Source organism: Palaemon carinicauda, chromosome 35 (assembly GCF_036898095.1).
Source record: "Palaemon carinicauda isolate YSFRI2023 chromosome 35, ASM3689809v2, whole genome shotgun sequence".
Taxonomy (NCBI): domain Eukaryota; kingdom Metazoa; phylum Arthropoda; class Malacostraca; order Decapoda; family Palaemonidae; genus Palaemon; species Palaemon carinicauda.
In genome coordinates this window covers 56814329-56836937 of record NC_090759.1, presented here as the reverse complement: position 1 = coordinate 56836937, position 22609 = coordinate 56814329, and positions in this window count along the sequence as shown.

The window sequence follows — 22609 nt, the reverse complement described above, 5'->3', positions numbered from 1 at the left end:
ATATTTATGCTGTAAGAAGCGTCCAATGGTGCCAATAAGCGTCGCTTTCAGCTAATGGTTTAAATTCAGTCATATATGGTATGACATTGATAGTGAAATTAATTTGGCTCAAGATGCCTTCTGACATATTTTCCGCTACATGCTGAATTTGTCAATGCAATCTAAAGTTTATTAGGCATGTGGAAAATTTTTACTTTTGATAGTAGTCTGTAACGGAAGTGATTGGGTGTGGCACTGCCTGTCTTGGCTTTCCCAATTCTCTATAATCAAGAGAGCACTGCTGTCTACGCTAGCATTGGATAAGGGCAAAGGCAAGATGTGATTAACCTGCATAACAAATAGTAGCAGGGAGTTTTCTTCACGAAATGCCATTGGGCAGTATTGTGAAACTTGCACTACTGTAGTTCCTTGTAAAACTTTGCACTGGTTATTTCCACCTTGTAGCCAAACTCCATGGCAATCCTTGATTATACTGACGTCCTGAGTTAAAGTCGAAATCAAAATTTTCCTTTATTGCTGGTTATATAGGTTGTAAGTATGCATGCATACCATAGATCAAAGAAGTAATGAGTTGTTGGGATCTATAGTTCCATTGTTGTGTAATCGGTCTTCTGTTACCTAAACTTATTTATAGCTGACCCTAGCAGGGGTTAATTACAGGTTGTACAATGTTAAAAATAAAGCTAGCTGCTCATGCTAGATTTGGAAACATTTTGTGTTGCTATTGGATTAAATGTTTATTACCCATTCTACAGTTATGACCAAAGGGTTGTGAAGGGCATTAGGTGATGTATATTATCACATCATCAGTGGTATTGGTCACCTGGTAGATATTTTGCCTTTGCGGCTTGACCGAGGGCTTTGGAAAGCATTCCCCCTTTTGTGGTAACTAAGTTGGTGTGTGCTAAGTAGTCTACAGTGATGAACCTTCCCTCTTAAGTTGAAGTCAAGCTGTAAATGCTATAAAAACTTTAAATTTCCTACCCGTTATCGTACTCTAGAGCTTCCAAAGGAACCTGTTTCCCGAGAAGCAAGAATTATTCTAAAGCAGTGTTATTTCACTTAAATTTAGCCTGTTGTTGAGGAGGACGGGTACATCCTTGACTTTAATTTGTCAAGTCCCGAAGAAAGTTGTACAGTATTATAATTGCCATGGTTATGGTGTGTAAATGTGACAAGAATTTAACATTGTACTTGGGTCTCAGTGTCCTAATTTTATTTGCTACAGGTAGTCTAGGATTTAAAGTTTATTTCCTCGTCTTTTATAGAATAGTAAACCACCCATCCTCCCCACTTTTGAAGGTGATGGCATTAGCAAGCAAGACCTTGAAACTATAATTAGATTCAGAGGTGAGAAGGTATGAGCTAATGTTATTCTTAATACAGTGTCCTGTATATCCGCTTACTATGTTTGTGTTGATCACTAAATTTGACATTTTCAATATTAAACTTACCCGATAATCATGTAGCTGTCAACTCCGTTGCCCGACAGAATTCTATGGAGGGATACGCCAGCTATCACAATACTAGAAGGGGGTGTATTTACCAGCGCCACCTGTGGCCAGGTACTCAAGTACTTCTTGTTGACACCTCCTCAATTATTCCTCTGTCGTGCTTCCGGCAAGACGTTCTGGGATACGCTTATGTTCTTGGAGTATTTTCACGACTTTGGTGAAGTATTTCTCTTTGATTTCGGCTGTCGCTTTACTGGAAACTTCTATATTAGCTTAGTTAGCTTTTGGAATTAATTTGATTAATTATGGTGACGAGAGAGTATGAACTCTCGTTCACCTTTCAATGGCCGACCCTTCCCTTAGCGGAAGTGTTGGTGTCTAAGAGAGTATAGACTCTCTTTCTTAATTTTGCTTAACAAAAGTTATAGATTTATTTTATATCTCTCCGCCTCTTATAGGCCTCTTCGATTAACTTCCTTTTATTATAAACTCATTAAAATTAATTTTTATATTTGTTTATATTCGACCTTCCTAATAGTAGGCGGTCTTTTACCGAAGTTAATAAACTTTGAGCCCGTCATTTCGGTTTTACCTGTTAACATATTATGCTATTTCCGCCACAGAGTTTGAAAGATTTTCTTTGACAGTCTCGTACTGTTTTCAAAGTTGAACTAACGTTTTGTTTTGTCTCTGCAGTTGTTGACGTTCAGAACGTTCAACTTGCACTCTATCGTTACGATAGAGAAAGAATGTTCACGGTTTCACGTTGCAGTAAGAGTAACCGTGTCTAGCGTTTTGTTCATTCTTTCTTAACTTAATGGTTTTGATCCTAATAAAGGAACTTTTCAGTTTTTTTCCTTTAACAATAATATGTTTTAACGATATATATGATTGGGCTCTTCTCTCAGGTTCTAAGTCAAGAGAGAGAGAGAGAGATAGAGAGAGAGATAGAGACGGAGGGAGAAAGAGGATAAACGTTTCATTCAAGCCTGCCAGGCGTACGAGTAACGTCGTTATCGTTTGCTCTTCTCCCTAGTCTCTTTAGGGGAAGAAACTAAACGTTTCTAGAGTGATCTAGTGTTTAGTCTCTTTCCAACCACTGAATTATCTTTCATTAGATTTTTCTGTTACATTGTAATTCTGTTTTCGCAATTACTAACTTTGAGAAAGGATAGAATTGCGTATTTCAGGTACAAACCACTTAAAGTTTCGAGTTCAGTGAAATAAGTGCAAACAGAAATCAAAGTGATAAGTGATTAGTGCGTGAGGGTACTTTTGTGCGCGCCAGTCGTCCTCCCAGTCCGGGACCTCTTGCAAGCTCCCAAGCCCAGGGGAGAAGCAATGTCGAAGGGCATAAGGGTTCAGCAGGCCTTGATCGGCGCACAGAAGTATTCTCGGTGGTTGTGGGCGTGTCTTACCTAGACCGTCACTCCCACCCGCAGACGATTGAGCCCTTATTTTGCTCGTCTGCAGAAGAGATTAGGGGAGATAATAAAGGCAGAGTAACGCTGGTCTCAGGTCTCAAGACCTCTTTAACGTTAAGTCCAGACCTATGCCAGACGTACGAAGTTAAAGTTCACAACCCGAATGCAGTCATTGGGTTAGCTCTGACTCTCCTCAGTCATCAGTTGATTACACTACGCCTAAGAGGAGTAAGGTTCTGCCACAACAGATCTCTGCTGTTAAGGCTTTACCTCAGCAGAACTTAGTGTCTGCCGACCCCAAGTTAACTCTACTGCAGTCCATACAGTCACAACTTTCGGTCTTGATGCGTGAGTGTCGGGCTGAGAGTGTTGCACCTCCGCCTCCGCCTACACTCCCCCCCCGCCTATGATCGCTCCGCCTGATCACAGTACCACCTGCCAGGCGTACGATGTTGTGAACTCTCCTACAGTCCATGCAAGCACAGCTTTCGGACTTGATGCGTGAGTGTCGGGCTGAGAGTGTTGCTCCTCCGCCTCCGCCTACACTCCCTCCACCTACACTCGCTCCGCCTGATCACAGTACCATCTGCCAGGCGTACGATGTTGTGGACTCTACTACAGTCCATGCAAGCACAGCTTTCGGACTTGATGCGTGAGTGTCGGGCTGAGAGTGTTGCACCTCCTCCTCCGCCTACACTCCCTCCGCCTGTTCTCGCTCCGCCTGTGCTCGCCCAGCCTGCACCTGCTCCGCCTGGTCGCAGCACCATCTGCCAGGCGTACGATGTTGAGCCACTTTCGGAGTTCGCTGTTCCCAGTGTTGTTCAGCCTCAGCCTTCTTTAAGGCAACCCTTGCTTTGGGATCAGGAGAGTTTTTTCCACTCTTCCTCCGCCTCCCCTTGCTGCTCCACCAGTGGTGCAACTCTCGGTTGGGGTACAACAACCTCTCCCCTCCGTGAGTCTGTCTGCTCAACCATCGCTGCAGCGAGCTCAACCCTCCTCAAGGCAAGCTCCTCTACACCCTGGACTTGCGCCTCAGGAGCCTCAGCTTGCGAGAACTTTACCTTGTTCTGCGCAGCCTCTTCCTCATCGCGCTCCGCTCACACCACAGGTACTGGAACTTGCTACTCCGCTTCCACCAACCGCTCAGCAAGCGCAACCCTTGGGTTCAACCACTCATGCTAGGAGTCAGCCTCCTCCACCCATGCGCCTTCCTTCTGCTTGTCTTTTATTCAGCCTTTGCAGACTGAGCCTCAGGTGTTCCCTCATCGGAGTCTTGAAGAAGAAACCACAACTATTGTTGTTCCAGCTCGTTCTGACTCTGCTGTTCAGCATACCTTACCTCCATTTTCATACCATGGTTTAAACCCCATGCAAGCATGCATAAAGCACTCTAGCACTGGTCATGGAATTTCTGAGAAATGTTAAACGCCATGCACACGCTCTGCTTTCCTTACAGCAGGCTCTGCTTACTACATGCTCAGCATTCAGCATGCTCTGCATTCAGCATGCTCTGCATACAACATGCTCTGCATACAGCATGCTCTGCATTCAGCATGCTCTGCATACAACATGCTCTACATACAGCATGCTCTGCATACAGCATACTCTGCATACATCATGCTCTGCATACCTTACCGCATGCTTCTCAACACATCTTGGGTTGTTGCCAACTCACTAGACTGTCAAGCAGTTTCATAACGTTGCCTTCTAGTCTGCTGCTTTTGCACCAGTGAACCCTCACTCAGAGAACTTAGCTTTTCTAGGATAAGGTCCCTGTAGATGAGAAAGTTCTTTTCTCCCTCCTTCTGATATTCCCTTGAGGACTCTGTCATTTGGAGGGAGCCTTTAGCTGCATAACCTCTTATGGACTTTTATTTAAGCATAACATGCTTTCAGGGAAGGTAATGGTTCCACTTCAGCCGCTAATCCCGTCTGTTACCACACCTGCTCCCATAGACCTTGAGCTGTGTTGCATGACATGCAGCCAAGCTTAGTCCTTGTTAGAGGATTTTTTGTTTACGGAGTCAATGTGTCACGGGGAAGACGTTCAACAACCAACAGGGACTTGTTGTGACGCAGTGCGGCAACCTCAGCAACCCGTTAAGGAGTTGTCTGTACGACCCAGACAGTCTAGACAGATTCGGGTTGTCACTGTACTTCCTCGCTTGCCCATGATTGACAGTTTACAGACTGTGCAGCAGTATCATGATCTTGTGTCCGGCTCCGTCAGACGACTGGCTTTTAAGAGCTCCCACAAGTCGTCGCTGTCTGGAGATTTTCAAATGGACTATGGATCTGACCAAGGAACTGGGCCTCCTGGTCAATTTTGAGGAGTCTCAGCTCGTTCCATCCCAGACCATTGTCTCCTTGGGTATGGATCTTCAGAGTCGAGCTTTTCGGACTTGTCCGTCGGCCCCAAGGATCTTCCAAGCCCTAGAATGCATCCAGAGCATGCTGAGAAGGAACCGATGCTTAGTCAGGCAGTGGATGAGTCTAACAGGACACTTTCATCGCTGGCCCTGTTCATCGAGTTAGGGAGACTCCTCCTCCGCCCCCTTCAGTATCATCTAGCTGCTCACTGGATAAAGGACATGACGCTAGAGACGGGCTCAGTTCCTGTTTCCGAAGAGATGAGGTCTTCTCTAACGTGGTGGAAGAACAGCATTCTTCTCAAGGAAGGTCTACCATTGGCTGTTCAGACCCCTGACCACCGTCTCTTCTCGGACGCATCGGACACGGGCTGGGGTGCGACACTGGACGGACAGGAATGCTCGGGAACATGGAATCAGGAGCAAAGGACACTTCACATCTATTGCAAGGAGTTGTTGGCAGTTCATCCGGCCTTGATAAACTTCAAGTCCCTCCAGCTTAACAAGGTGGTGGAGGTGAACTCCGACTACACCACAGCCTTGGCTTACATCTCCAAGCAGGGAGGGACTCATTCGAGGAAGTTGTTCGAGATCGCAAGGGACCTCCTCATTTGGTCAAAAGATCGAAAGCTCACGCTGGTAACGAGGCTCATTCAGGGCGATATGAATGTCATGGCAGATCGCCTCAGCCGGAAGGGTCAGGTCTTCCCCACAGAGTGGACCCTTCACAAGAATGTTTGCAGCAGACTTTGGGCCCTGTGGGGTCAGCCAACCATAGATCTATTCGCTACCTCGATGACCAAGAGGCTCCTCTTGTATTGTTCTCCGATTCCAGACCCAGCAGCAGTTCGCGTGGATGCCTTTCTGCTGGATTGGTCCCATCTCAACCTGTATGCATTCCCGCCGTTCAAGATTGTCAACAGGGTACTTCAGAAGTTCGCCTCTCACAAAGGGACACGGCTGACGTTGGTTGCTCCCCTCTGGCCCGCGAGAGAATGGTTCACCGAGGTACTGCAATGGCTGGTCGACGTTCCCAGGACTCTTCCTCCTAGAGTGGACCTTCTGCGTCAACCTCACATAAAGAAGGTACACCCAAACCTCCACGCTCTTCGTCTGACTGCCTTCAGACTATCGAAAGACTCTCAAGAGCTAGAGGCTTTTCGAAGGAGGCAGCCAGAGCGATTGCCAGAGCAAGGACGACATCCACTCTCAGAGTCTATCAGTCTTAATGGGAAGTCTTCCGAAGCTGGTGCAAGGCCAATGCAGTTTCCTCAACCAGTTCCACTGTAACCCAGATTGCTGACTTCCTGTTACATCTAAGGAACGTAAGATCCCTATCAGCTCCTACGATCAAGGGTTACAGAAGTATGTTGGCAGCGGTTTTCCGCCACAGAGGCTTGGATCTTTCCTCCAACAAAGATCTACAGGACCTCCTTAGGTCTTTTGAGACCTCAAAGGAACGTTGGTTGTCCACTCCAGGCTGGAATCTAGACGTGGTCCTAAGGTTCCTAATGTCATCAGGATTTGAACCGCTCCAATCAGCCTCTTTTAAGGACCTCACATTAAAAACTCTTTTCCTCGTGTGCTTAGCAACAGGTAAAAGAGTAAGTGAGATCCACGCCTTCAGCAGGAACATAGGTTTCACATCTGAAACGGCTACATGTTCCTTGCAGCTCGGTTTTTTGGCTAAAAACGAGCTTCCTTCCCGTCCTTGGCCTAAGTCGTTCGAGATCCCAAGCCTGTCCAACATGGTGGGGAACGAACTGGAGAGAGTACTTTGCCCAGTTAGAGCTCTTAAGTACTATCTAAGAAGGTCAAAACCATTACGAGGACAATCAGAAGCCTTATGGTGTGCTATCAAGAAGCCTTCTCTACCAATGTCTAAGAACTCAGTTTCTTACTACATCAGGCTTCTGATTAGAGAAGCAAATTCTCATCTGAAGGAAGAAGACCTTGCTTTGCTGAAGGTAAGGACACATGAAGTGAGAGCTGTGGCTACTTCAGTGGCCTTCAAACAGAACCGTTCTCTGCAGAGTGTTATGGATGCAACCTATTGGAGAAACAAGTCAGTGTTCGCATCATTCTATCTCAAAGATGTCCAGTCTCTTTACGAGTACTGCTACACCCTGGGTCCATTCGTAGCAACGAATGCAGTAGTAGGCGAGGGCTCAGCCACTACATTCCCATAATCCCATAACTTTTTAACCTTTCTCTTGAATACTTTTTATGGGTTGTACGGTCGGCTAAGAAGCCTTCCACATCCTTGTTGATTTGGCGGGTGGTCAATTCTTTCTTGAGAAGCGCCAAGGTTAAAGGTTGTGATGAGGTCCTTTAGTATGGGTTGCAGCCCTGTATACTTTAGCACCTTTGAGTTGATTCAGCCTCCCAAGAGGAACGCTGCGCTCAGTAAGGAAGACGATCTTATTAAAGGCAGAGTAACGGTTCAAGTCGACTTCCTTACCAGGTGCTTATTATTTCATTGTTATTGTGGATAACTGATTATATGAAATACGGGATACTTAGCTATCCTTTAGTCTTGTACACTGGTTTTTCACCCACCCCCCTGGGTGTGAATCAGCTACATGATTATCGGGTAAGTTTAATATTGAAAAATGTTATTTTTATTAATAAAATAAATTTTTGAATATACTTACCCGATAATCATGATTTAATCGACCCTCCCTTCCTCCCCATAGAGAACCAGTGGACCGAGGAATAATTGAGGAGGTGTCAACAAGAAGTACTTGAGTACCTGGCCACAGGTGGCGCTGGTAAATACACCCCCTTCTAGTATTGTGATAGCTGGCGTATCCCTCCATAGAATTCTGTCGGGCAACGGAGTTGACAGCTACATGATTATCGGGTAAGTATATTCAAAAATTTATTTTATTAATAAAAATAACATATTGTCTCATGGTCAGAACAATGAAGTTCCTTATTGATGTGGTTAATTTCTACAATTCTCCCTTCAACTAGGTCTTGCTGGTGGTGCTAGATTAGGAGTCAACATAATAGTATTTTGATACATTGTACAGCAAGGCTTTTGTTTAAATTTTTTTGTCTAAATGAGCACCGTTTGCTTGTTTTGAACATTCGCTGTCCCATTACGTTCGCCCATCCATTTTGTAGGTAGTGGGTGAAGACTGCATTGGTTGTATCAAGGTGCAAACACTAGTTCTAGTCCATGGCAATGTATGATTGGTGAATTGTAGAAATAAATACCTTATGGTTGGATAAGAAAATCATGTATAACTATGTTAATGATGGGTATTGGTAAGGTGATATATGAAACCTATTGAAGATCAGAGAGTAAGAATGAAAGTACGGTAATGTGTAAAGGGAAGAAAGAGCATGTTAAGAATAAATGGATACTTTCTGGAGTTGAAAACATTTTGCGATGTAAATTACCTGGAAGAATTTTGTAGTGCCAGTTGCAGTTCATTGGTGGCAGTATGAAATGCCAAATATACGTAGATTAGAAAGTCCATAGGTTTTGAAAGAATGCAATTTTAGGTAGGCAATAAAGGACATGATCTTGGCTGGTGGTGTGTCATCAGATATTGAATGTCTTTTAAATGGTGTACCAACTGTCGATTTATGGATCGGAGTTGTGGGGAATGAAAGTGACGGAGAGACAGAAATTGAATGTGTGAGATAAAGTGTGTAAGTAGTATGGCTGTTGTATCTCGAGTAGATAGGGTTAGGAACGAAGTAGCGAGGACGAGAACGGTTGTAAGAAATGAATTAGCATGTGTTGAGGTGGTTTGGTCATGTTGAGAGAATGAATAATGGCTGTTTGCTAAAGAAGGTGATGAATGCAAAAGTTGATGGGAGAAGGGCTAGAGGAAGGCTAAGGTTTGGGTGGATGGATGGAGTGAAGAAAGCTCTGGGTGATAGGACGATAGATGTGAGAGAGTCAAAAGAGCGTGCTAGAAATAGGAATGAATGGCGGGCGATTGTGACGCAGTTCCGGTAGGCCCTGCTGGTACCTCCGGTGCCTTGGATGACTGCGGAGGTAGCAGCAGTAGGGGATTCGGCGCTATGAAGCTTCATCTGTGGTGGATAACGGGGATGAGTGGGCTGTGGCACCCTAGCAGTACCAGCCGAACGTGGTTCGGTCCCTTGTCAGGCTGGGAGGAACGTAGAGAGGAGAGGTCCCCTTTTTTGTTTTATTTGTTTGATGTCGGCAATTCCCCCAAGATTAGGGGAAGTTCCTTAATATATGTATGTATGACCGGAACAGTATTGATTTGGAAAAGGGACCTACTGTATAGGGTTTAGATATCAAAGTAAAACACTAGGTCTGTCGGGTGAAAGCTGTAATGCTGATGGTACTTTGTACACGGGTAATGGTTTACAGATCAGTGGCATTAAAGGTAACAGGATTGAGTTCCTAAGAATTTAGTTTGACCTTGGGGAGCCGTTCTGTTTTTGACGAGTTTTTTCTTAATTTCCAATTTGCACAGATTCTGTTCAAGAAAGGTTGTGTGGTTTGCCTTTGAAATGGGTACTAGCAAATTTGAACTTGAACAAACCCTACCAGTGTTTAGCTGGCTGAAGTCTGATCACAGCGTAATAGACTGTTGTAGAATAATGGTAGGCGAGCAGTGGGAATACATGAGGAAAATTTGTTGAGGAATTCGTTTGAAGGTATGCTTCTAATTCATACCCTCGGGAAAAAACAAAGCAGCTGCACTAACCACGATAGAGAAGGCTTGGTGAGTGCAGCTCTCTAATTTTAAAGAACTTTGTGGTAGTTTGTTGGTGACCCTTTAGTTTATGAACGTAGAATCCAGTAGGAAAACAGATTAAAGTTATGAATAGTTCAACTTCAAAATATCAGTGCAGTTCTTGTAATTGGGTAAGGGTTTACCATACAGTATAAGCTCAAAATTGACATGTAAGAGGTAGGTAGCTGAATGAATTGTTGGAACTAAAGGCTTCTCTGGTCTAGCGTGCTCATCCTCCAAACTCCTCACGCCTCCATTCGACCAGCAGAGGAGGTACTACGAAGTAATGGACAAGCCCGTTCCTGGTTTGCCACTGGATTCATCCGTGGAGGCTCTCTCCAGGGGAGTCACATTTGAGAGGTTTTCTGGGCTCTGTCTCCTTTTGTTGTCTGAGATCGCAAACATGGAGGTCACGAACTACTGTATACTATGCAAGCTACCTCGTGGCTAGGGTCAGTGGGTCACCTTGTTCCAATTGAAAATTGGTCCAAGGATTCTACAAAGGAATTCTATGGAGACCTTTCTCTTGTCTGGCACTCGCACCGTAGAATTCCTTGATATGATAAACATGTGAACTATTGAATTCTTAGGAGACGAGATGCCGTGGTTGAAAGGTTCCCAGGGCTGAGATCATGAAGCTCGGGAACTCCACCCTTGACAGTTCGGCTTTGTTTAAACCGGAAGAGGTCAAAAGAGTGGCTGAGTGATGGAGGAAGTCCAACCAGGACCCCCTTCTCCACAGGGCCTATGGTAGGGCACCACCACCTACCAGGAGTCACCTGCAGACCACTAAACCCTCAAAGAGTAGGACAGCAGTGTCCTCTAAGAAGTTGTCGAAGCAGCCCTTTCCTGCCAATGATCTAAATGGCTTCAAACTTTTCAAAGGTGGTAAGGGAGGGCAATCCTCTCACCTGACCACCTTTGGGGGAGGTTACCTTGAACGCCGTTGGGATAGGTGGCTGCTTTTAGGGGCCAGTCTTTGGATAATCTCCGTGAACCATTTGGAGTATTATATCACGTTTGCTCAATCTCTCCCTCCACTAAATCAGGAGCTGGCCCCCCCAGCTGAAGTCCAGACCATGTTGGAGAAGGGCAGCCTCCAAGAGGTCCTTGGCGCCTCTCTAGGCTTCTTCATTCTACTTTCTCGTGAAAAGGGTGCCTGGAGGCTGGAAACCGCGTTAGATCTCAAAATCGCATTCTCCAGATCCTCGTCCATCCGTCTTCAAGGAAATATATCCATATGCACACAACAGGCAATACCAGTTCAAGGTGCTGTGCTTAGGTCTTCACGAGGGTGTTCGCCCACGTATCATCTTGGACTCACAAGATTACCATTTGTTTCCTAAGGTACCTCAATAATTGGCTGATCCTAGCAAGTTTGGTGGCGGCCCTTTTTCAGCACCGATATGGACTCTTCGAGTTTCGTCAGGATCTGGGGATCGGGATAAAGCTCTAAGTCATCCCTGCTTCCCTTAGAGACTGGTATACCTGGGTATGGTAATAGGCATCAATCTTCAAAAAGTATTTCCATCAGACAACAGAGTACACTTGCTGAGGGAGGTAGCAAGCCCTTCCTCAGATGAGAAGAGCTTCCAGCCCAACAGTGGTTGCGTCTCCTAGGTTACCTAGTATCCCTGGTCTGTTCAGTACCACAGGGTCGCCTCAGGATTCAATCCCTCAAGTGGCAGCTGATATCCAGGTGGAGTCAGCAATCCAGTTCTCCCGATACGTTAGTCCCCATGGGGCTAGAGCAACTACTGGATCTACAGTGGTAGGTACCAGAAGAGAACCTCCACAGAGGGACAGATCTTCTCGTCCCTCTTCCCGAAATTAATGCTCTACACATGCATCAAAAGAATTAGGGGCCCCACATGCTGCACCACATGGCTTCATGGCGATGTCCCGAGTCCGAAAGGTACATACATACATACATATACCAAGGCATTTCCCCCAGTTTTGGGGGATAGCTGACATCAAACAAAAGAAACAAAAGTGCGGGGAGCAGTCACTCTCCCCCATGCTCCATCTCTCTGATGGTACCAGCACATAAATCTCTTGGAGATGAGGGCAGCCTTTCTAATCCTCCCCACCAGTTCCTGGCAGGTCGCTCTGTTGTACTGGCAAGTGACAACAGCACAGTGGTGGCTTGCGTAAAAAGAACAAGGCAGTCCTTTTTCACAGCCCCTATGCCATCTATTAGTAAAGATGTTGAGATGGACAGAAGACAATTTGGTGTCTGATCAGCTTGCTTCATTCCAGGCAAGAGGAATGTGATTGTGGACAATCTGAGCAGAGCGACTCAGATAGTGGGCTCCGAATAGTCTGAATCATTTGATAGCCAACAAAGTCCTAACTTTGAGGGGTTACCCGATTGTGGATCTGTTTGCAACATCCCTAAACTTCAGGTTCTCTGGCAAGATGCATTCCAACATCGATGTGTACGCCTTTCCGCCGTTGTGTCTGATGCGAAGGATGCTCAACAAGACGAGAGCATCCAACAACCTAATCGTAATACTCAAAGCTCCGATATGTCATCATGCAGTGGTTCCCTGGCCTGCAGCTCCTGTACAGCTTCCAAGGGAACTTCTTCCACAAGAAGATCTACTCAGACAACCACATGCAAACATCTACTTCAAGGCAGTAGCTTCTCTTCGTTTTCACACCTGGATACTATCCAGCATCTCCTCTCAGAGAGCCTTTTCACAACAGGTTGCAAATATGATGTCTGGATGCCTACAAAGATCTTCGGCTTCAGTCTGCCAGGTCAAGTGGACTGTCTTCTGTGGTTGGTGTCGTGGAAAGGGTGTCTCCACTCGATGCCACTATTTCAGTAATATTGGAGTTCTTGTATAGATTCGGGAGGAATGGCTCCTTTCGGTCTGGGCAGTGAAAGGCTATCGCTCAGCCTTAACCTTTGCCTTTAAGCTGGCCGTACACGCAGAGGACTTGCCGTATGGTTTGACCTGCTGGACTGGAGCGGTGCTCCTCTCCTGAACATAAATCAATGAAATCCGACTTAAAATAATAGGAAGGAATATAGTAGGCACTCCCTATCGTTATTATAGCATAAAGAAATATACTTACTTCTCTTGAAGTCATGACAGGACTACTTTTTTCTGTTTTATCCCTCTTAATCCGAGAGTTCAAATGTCTCCTGAGAGACGAGTGGTCCTTCATGTTGTTTCCAGTCGGAAAGTTCCTTGTCAGTCAGTTTCAGTGCTAAGTACAGAATGTAGGGGTTGAATTGTTCATACATCTTGTACAATATATTTTTGTGTGCTTCAGGAAAGACTAAGCACTTACCAGCCAACATTCTGAGAGAAAGCTTCGGCATTCTGCCCTTCGTGATGCTTAAAGGAAGTTTGTTCCGACACAATATACTCACCGAGAACTACTTTCCTTAGGAGTCACTTGGTGACCTCTCAATCTCGACCAAGATTTTCCCGCCGTTATCCCCCTATCCCGCTCTATATAGTTTCTACCCCCGCCGCCAGGATGTCCCCTGAGGGCAGGATCAGGGCAGGTCACTGCCTCTCCGGGTCAGCATCGCCATTAAGTTCTTGGTCGTGAGATGTGAAACATCTCACTCTCTCGATCCTTTGGCGCGTTTGTGATTCCACGTGTTTCCAGTGTGGGGACTTGTGTTTTTTCTGCGATAGTGCGTTATTCGCAAGTGTTTCAGTACGTCCCCCTTGCGTATATCCCAGTGTGCTTGTAACTCGATAGTGTTGGCCCCTCGTGTGCGAACGATGGAGCATGTGCGTCGTTGCCCTGGTCCTAGAGCCGGAAAGTCGTGTGGGGCTTTCCTCTCTAAGCCAGAAGTGGACCCTCATTCCCTTTGTTCCACGTGCAGGGGTAAAGTTTGCTCCTCCTCGGACACGTGTCCGGAGTGCGTAAGTTGGGACGGCATACAGTGGGTACGGTACAGTACCAAGAAGAAGAAGTCGTCTAAGCGTTCCCCCAAGAAAGTGAGTGGCGTGTCTTCTTTACCGTCGGTCAGTGATCGGTCCGACGAAGCCTCGGCTTCTCCGTCTCCTTCGCAGAGGAGTGGGCTCCAAGCCCCCAGTGTTGTAGTTAGCCATAGCGTTCTTCCCGGTGAACCCAGTGTGAGGGAAGAACCAAGGGCAGGCCCCTCTGGAGAGAACGGAAGGTCCGGTAGTGCTTCAGGTGAATCGGGCCACGTGGCAGGGGATCACGCGTCCTCGGAAGACCCCGTATGGGGCAGTGTTGTTATATCGGAGTCCCCACCGCCCTCGTGGGCCGGTGACGGGCTCTCCCCCGCCAGAGGACAACCACGCTAGAGTTCGCCGCCCGAGTAGCGATGCTTTCGGGTGGAAGTTGCCGAAAACTCCGGGGAGGTCACCGCTAAGGATGGACGTGTCCCTGGGCCCCTGGCCTCCTAGCAGGGATGGAGTAGACTCAGTGCCCTCGATCTCCACAGCAGTTCCCGAAGACTTCCTCCAACATCCTGTCTCGGACGCCCGACGGCGAAAAGCTTCCCCCGCGCATCACGCGAGCAGCCGTTACGCGAGGAACGTGGCGCCCTCAGACTCTTCAGAGGTGGATTCATCCTCCGGGGGAGAACTCAGGGAGAAACGACACCGGAAGAGAGAGCGGGCCGAAAGCGATCGTTCCCGCTCCAGGTCAAGGTCGCGACACAGCAGGAAGCGCCCCCGCTCTCACTCCCGTAAGTATAGGAGGGATGCCTCTCCCGGCGGCAAATGGGTCTACGTCCCTTCAGGAGAGTCCAGAAGGCTCCACTCTCCAGACTCTCGGTCCAGTGAACGAGCCTCTAGGCTGTCGCTCCCTACGCACAGCCTAGAACCGCTCGACCTGCCACGCAGGAAGGACCTCGCTCTTAAGCATAAGTCCTCGAGGCCTCCGGTTCACCCCGCCCAGCGGGGGGAAACGCGCTTCCGAGAAGGCAGCCTGACCGAACCAGCCCAGCTGGTGCGGTCATCGAGCAGGAAGGACCGGTTCCCGTTGTCGGGTCATCCCACCGGGACCGTGTCCTCCGCTTCCAGAGCCTTGGGGCAGCCGAGGGTCCTCCCTGAGCCGGTGGCACCCGCCTTACGGCGAGATCCACCCTCGTACGGAGCGCCCTACGGTTACGGGTCGACCTCCCTGGAACCAAGAGGAGAACGCCCTGTCTACCGTCCAAGCAACCCGGCTCCCCCACGCCAGGCCGAGGCCTCGGCCGACGGAGGCGAGGCTTCCCCGTCGGAGGACTCCGCTTACAGAAGGGTGGTAGGTCTCATCAGGAGGCTCCATGGGATTGCAGAACCCTCGGCGCCTAAGGTGAATTCCTGGAGGTCGAGCCTCCTGAGATTCACTCACCACGACGCCCTGCCGAAGTCCTCCCTGGCCCTTCCTCTCGCCCCAGACCTAGTACTGGGACAAGAGTACATAGATAACTTGGTGGCCAGCAGTGCGGAGGCCCCCAAGTCCCAGAGTGCCTCCAAACTACTCCAAGGTCTCAAGTCACAGGGCAAGGTGTATATTCCTGAGGGACGGCGCCCAGGTCCCTGTAGGGTGGACCCAGCCTTGGACATCCTGGGACAAGGCGGCTCGGACGAAAGGGCCTCTTCAGCCCCTGTTTCCTTCTCACCCACGGAAGCCGCCATGATGGAGGAGATGTCAAGGGACCTGGTGAACGTCTCCTCATGGCTGGACTGGTGGGCCTCCACGTTGGTGAACGTACGAGCCTCCACAGACCCCGAAGATCCTGAGCAACAGGGTCTCCTGACGGACCTTCTCACCTCCGTGGGGAAAGCCCTCAAGTTTCTGGCTTACCAAGCACTTTCCTTGACGGCCAACTGGGTGCTTAGAAAACGGGACACAGTGCTCTCTAAGTTGTCAAGGAAAATCCCGGACAGGGAGGCCCGAGTTGTGCGTAGCCTACCCCTAGGGGGTGAGTCGCTGTTCCCTCTGAAGGATCTAGAAGTGCTAATGGAGAAGGTGTCCAAGAGGAGAGAGACCAACGTCCCCAGACAAACATCTTCCAGAAGGCCGCCATACAGGAGATCAGTCTCGGATAGTGCCGTGACTCCTCAGGCCGCCCCCAGCTCTTCGAGGAGGGACGCCCCTTCCTCCTCCTGGACAACAACTCCGCAGCCCTCCCGCAGGGGAGCACCAGCTTCTGCCAGCTCCTTCAGGTCGGGTTACTCCTCCTCGAAGAGAGGCAGATCAGGCCGCCCCTCTAGGAGAAGGTAGAGGGAGAGGCCCCCTACTCCCGCCCAAGCCTCGGGTTGGGGGATGCCTCAGACCTCATTGGCAAGCATGGAAAACACAAGGGGCGGATGCTTGGACGGTGTCCGTCCTGAAAGAAGGCTACAGGCTCCCCTTCATAGCAGATCCACCCCCTCTTATTCCAGCTACCCAGACAGAATGGTTGGCGCCCAGGGACCCGTTGAAAAGGACCACCCTTCAAAAAGAAGTTTCCTCCATGTTAGAGAAGGGAGCCATGGAAGAAGTCCTTCTCCCAGGGCCAGGCTTCTACAGCCGCCTGTTCCTGGTGGAGAAAGCAACGGGGGGTTGGAGACCAGTGATAGACCTGTCGGCCCTCAACAAGTTCGTCAAGAAGACGAGCTTCAAGATGGACACCCCGAAATCCGTCCTGATGTCCTTGAGGGAGAAGGATTACATGATGACGGTCGACCTCAAGGACGCGTATTTCCAGATCCCTGTCCACCCGTCGAGTCGGAAGTTCCTCCGGGTGAAATGGGGCTCCCAGATCCTGCAGTTCAGGACCCTTTGCTTCGGCCTGTCGACGGCCCCTCAAGTGTTCATGAGGGTCTTCGCGATGGTCTCAGTATGGGCTCACGAACGGGGTATCCGTCTCATCAGATACCTGGACGACTGGTTGCTCCTTTCCAGCTCAAAGGCCCTCTTGGAAGAGCAAGGGAGGGACCTCCTCCAGTTCTGCAGGAATCTGGGAATCATTATCAACCTGGAAAAATCGAACCTAACTCCATCCAACAGAATGGGGTACTTGGGTATGACGTTGGACACCGTGCAGGGGAAGGCCTTCCCCTCGGAAGACAGGATACGGAACCTCAATCAAATCATTCAGCCGTTCCTGTCGGAGCATTCCAGGAGGACGAAAGACTGGCAGAGACTAATAGGTCACCTGGTCTCATTAGAGAAACTGGTTCCCCAAGGGAAGATGCGGCTCAGACCCGTGCAATGGAACCTCAAGGGCCTATGGTCCCAGACAGGCGCTCAGAAGGCGTTGATTCCGGTCCTTCCGGACACGAGAGCAGCCTTAGAATGGTGGCGCTGCCAGTCGAACTCCCTCAAGGGGATGCCCCTCGGGTCCTGTCCCCCCGAGTTCCTCCTGTTCACAGACGCCTCCAGCCTAGGGTGGGGAGCCCACCTTCGGGAGGAGACAGGAAGCGGTACCTGGTCGGAGACCGAAAGACATCTCCACATCAACGTCCTGGAGCTAAAAGCAGTACAGAAGGCATGTCTGCACTTTGCAAGTCGGTTGAGGGGAAACACCGTGGCCTTAATGTGCGACAACGCCACGGTGGTAGCCTACATAAAGAAGCAAGGCGGCATGAGATCGAAAGAACTGTGCGACCTCACCATAAACATCCTGCATTGGGCGGACGAGCAACAGGTGGTACTGCTAGCGAGATTCATCCCCGGGAAAAGAAACGTGCTAGCCGACGGCCTCAGCAGAATGGGTCAGATAGTAGGGACGGAGTGGTCCCTACACCCAGAAGTAGCCAGACTCATCGTTCAACGCTGGGGCTCCCCGGTGATGGACCTCTTCGCAACAAAGCTCAACGCCAAGCTACCGGTCTATTGCTCCCCGGTGCCAGACCAAAGAGCAGCCCTAGAAGACGCCTTCCAGCACAAGTGGGACAACCTGGACGTATATGCCTTTCCCCCCTTCACGCTGTTAAGGCAGGTGCTCAACAGAGTAAGAGCCTCCCAAAACCTAAGGATGACTTTGGTAGCGCCCTGGTGGCCGGAGAGGGAGTGGTTCGCAGATCTAAAAGACCTGGCAAGCCAACCGCCTTGGCCTCTGCCCCCCAGGTCAGATCTGCTGCGTCAACCTCACTTCCTCAAGTTCCACGACAACCCTCTCTCTCTCCGCCTTCACGCCTGGAGACTATCGAGCGGCTCCTGAAGAAGGAGGGGTACTCCTCCTCCACAGCTAAGAGGATGTCCCTATACCTAAGAAAATCCTCTACCGTGGTATACCAGGCGAAGTGGGCCGCCTTTACGAAGTGGTGCTCGGAGAAACACATAAGACCTCTTAAAGCTTCGGTCCCTGACATAGCTGACTTTCTCGTGTACCTTAGGGATGAAATAGGGATGTCAATCCCAGCTATTAAAGGAGTACGGGCAGCCTTAGGCCAAGTCTTTCTCCTAAAAGGCATCGACCTGGAGACCTCGAGACACATAGCGATGCTGATTAGAAGTTTCGAGCAGTCCTGCCCTCCTCAAGCCAGGAGAGTGCCCAGACGGGACCTGGCCAAGGTCCTGAAAATGCTAAGTCGTCCTCCCTTTGAACCCCTCAAAGATATCGGAGACAAAGACCTCACCCTCAAGACCGTCTTCTTGCTAGCCTTGGCTTCAGCTAAGAGAGTAGGTGAGATCCATGGTCTGTCTTACGACGTTGCACACTCCAAAGGGTGGAGGGAGGTATCCTTCAAGTTCGTACCCTCCTTTGTAGCGAAGACTCAGAACCCAGCAGTCTGGGACCCGAAGTTTGAAGGTTTCTCAATTCCGGCCATTCCCAAGACAGGCAATACGGAAGACCTGAAGTTATGCCCAGTAAGGACGCTCAGGAAGTACCTGGAAAGGACGGCTCATCTCCGACCAGGTGCCAAGAACCTCTTCGTCTCCACAGGTGTTAATAAAAAGCAAGTCTCCAAGAACACTATTTCCTTCTGGCTGAGACAAGTCATCGCTAGAACTTATGAAGAAGACAAGATGGCAGTGCCAGGCACTCCCAGCCCCCATGACATCAGGGGCCTGAGCACTTCCTTGGCCTTTGAGAGAAACCTGGCGGTGGGACAGATCCTACAGGCTGGCACTTGGTCGCACCAGTCGACCTTCACTGCCCACTATCTCAAGGACTATTCAAGAAAGTCTTTGGATGGATTCTCCATTGGGACAGTCATCGCCGCCCTCCAATCTGTGTAGCGGTAGGCTAGAAGACGTCCCCAACGGAGAATAGACTCGTCCCTACTTCATCAGGAGAAAATTCAGTAGAGAAGATGTTAAGAGGTGAGTCTTAAATAATAAGCGTAAGGTTCCGCAGTTACCCTCTATCCGCTCTCTGATAGGCCCCGCATTCCTTAGCCCTCCAGGCACTATGTGCCGGACCAAGTGGCAGAATGGCTCTCCCGCCTCCTAAGGTATAAGTCTCCTAAGGAAAGTAGTTCTCGGTGAGTATATTGTGTCGGAACAAATCAAAAATTTTAAACAATTTTTATTTTTCCTAACATACTCACCGAGAACTACTTTCCGGGTAATGGCCCTCCCGTCCGTCCCCGAGTGCCATCCTTCCATTGCCGAGTTGGGCTAAACGTCGAACTTAATGGCGATGCTGACCCGGAGAGGCAGTGACCTGCCCTGATCCTGCCCTCAGGGCACATCCTGGCGGCGGGGGTAGAAACTATATAGAGCGGGATAGGGGGATAACGGCGGGAAAATCTTGGTCGAGATTGAGAGGTCACCAAGTGACTCCTAAGGAAAGTAGTTCTCGGTGAGTATGTTAGGAAAAATAAAAATTGTTTAAAATTTTTGATTTTGCTTCACAGTACTTGCTAACCTGGGTGGTTGGTATCCATATCTGCATATTCTTTTTAGGACTTCAGCCCTGTCTGATCATTTCTCACATGTATCATTTAAGTGTGTAGCAGCTGGTCACCAATATAGGACCAGTGAAGAACAGAAAATTTTAAATTTTTCAACAGGAAAAGACGAATCGTACAATGCTCCTATTACTGGGAGAGAATTTGATTCTGCACTTGGTACTTGTAATGATATAGCCCCTTGACCCAATGGAATTCCATATGCAATGATTGAACATGTACCTGTTAATACCAAGTTATTTATTTTAAGCATTATTAATAGAATATGGCATGATCATAACTAGCCATTATTTTAGCCTTTTTAAAACCTGTTAAGGTTTAATTTATAGCTACGAACTATCGACCAGTTGCATTGTCATCTGTTTATTTAAGATCATGGAGAAGATGGTCAGTGCAAGACTGATTTGGTACCCCGGAAAAGAACGGTATTTTATCACCTATCCAGTAGGGATTTATGAAAATGCAAACGACAACTGATGTGTCGATACGACTGGAATCCTCTAATTGTGCAGCCTTTGGTTCCAAACAGCACCATGTAAGTCTCTTTTTTTAACCTTGAAAAGGCATATGATACTGCATGGAGAAATGCTGAAAACCATTGATGAATTAATTTGGAGGGTTTTGGGGGAGCCCATAGGTCTATCTGCCGAGTCATCAGCAGCCATTGCCTGGCCCTCTTTGTTCCTACCTTGGGTGAAGAGGGGACTTGGGCCTTATCACATATGTATATGATCAGTCTCTAGGGCATTGTCCAGCTTGATATGGCAATGTCGCTGTCCTTTGCCCCTGCTATTCATGAGCGGCCTTTAAACCTTTAAGAGGAAAATACTCTAACCCCAGTATGGAAACAAAGATAGAAGTAAGGAAGGCCATAAGATCAATGAGGATGAAAACATAAGATTGACTTTATACAGAGATGAGAGTAAATGAAATTCACAGTGGAATATATCTATTTTGTATAAAAACAGGAACTTTTATATTTATTTTTTTCTGGTTACCTTTGCCAAATTCATTGCAAAGGTTATGTTTTGATAGGCATGTGCTTGTGATTCACATAACTCAAAAACTATTTGACTGGATCTCATGAAATTTGGTGGGATGATTGGCAGTGATCTAAAGACATTATTAGATTTTGGGAGTGATTTGGGTCAAAAGTCAAGGCCAAGGTCACAAATAACTATAAACTAATCTTGCAAAACTTGAAAAGTATTTGACCGAATCGCATGTAATTTTTTAGTTGGATGGTTGGCCATGGTCCAAGGATAATTATATTAGATTTTGGGAGTAATTGCTTCAAAGGTCAAGGTCAAACAACTGTAGAAAAGGTCTTTTTGCTTCATCGTCATAAATTTTTTATCTGATTTGCGTGAAACTGCCAAAATATGCATAATTCATTTTCTTATCTTATTATATATGACATGATATAGGCTAAGGTATGCTCTCTACCGAGTGCCCATTCTAGTCAACGTTTCTGCATTTGTTAAAATAATCTTATAGATACCATAATAGAATCTATGCTAACACGATGTCTAATCATTCATTAACATTTCAGAATGTTTGTCATTCTTTAAAGTGAAATCTATTTATTGTTGCACTATTCATTGGAAAAATACAAAGGGATTTCACGCTCCAGAAAGCACCAATGGGCACTTTCACTGCAGCCTCTGGGAATTGGAAACTTAATTTATTCAGACATGATCTGGCAATTTCGTCACAGTCAATAACTTCGTCGCCATGATGAAAAATATATTAGCAAATTTCTCTTTATATATTCCGTGTTTTGGGGAAATTCTTGCCCTAAACGCCAATGAACAGGTTTCAATCTTGACATTTTCATAGATTGTCAACTAATTTAAAAGTGTTGGGTAACTGAATAATGACACGTTTGGTAGAAATTAATTAAACGAAATATCGACGAAATATAAACTATTGTAAAGTTAAAAATTGAAATATAACCATGTGTTATCTTCATACGAGATCTAGTTATAATGTATTTAGAAAATACCAGATTTCAATTGGTATTTCATTGATTGCTTACCTGTGAATAGAAAGTGGTAGTTAAGTAAATAATATGTTTATTAGAAATTATATTAAATAAAATATCAATCATTTTTAAAGATAAGTAAAATTCTAATGATCGTCATACGTGATCTAATTGTATTGTATCGAGAAAAATGCCGGATTTCAATTGGTATTTCATAGATTGCTTACCTGTAAATAGAAAGTGTTCGTTAAATGAATAATGATAAGTTTAATAGAAATTATATTAAAGGAATCGTCGACAAAATATCAACTATTTTTTAGAGAGATAATGAAATTACAACGTTGACGTAATCTAGTTGTAATGTATTGAGAAAAAATTGCCAGATTTCAATTGGTAATTCATAGATTTTTCCCTTGTACTTAGAAAGTCTTAGTTAAATGAACAAATATGTGTTTATTAGAAATTATATTAAAGGAATTATCGAAAATATTAACCATTTTGAAGCTAAAGATTGAAATTTTAACAATGTTCATACGTGATCTAGTTGTATTGAGAAAAAATACCAGACTTCAATTGGTATTTCATAGATTGCTCACCTATAATGAGAAAGTGTTTGTTGAATAAATAATTTGTTTGTTTTAGATTATATAAAAGGAATGATTGACAGAATATCAGCCATATTTTTTGTGAATTTATAATGATTATACGTGATCTAGTTGTAATATATTGAGTAAAAAATACCAGACTTCAATTAGTATTTCATAGATTGCTCACCTGTAAGTAGAAAGTGTTAGTTAAGTGAACAATTATCCTTT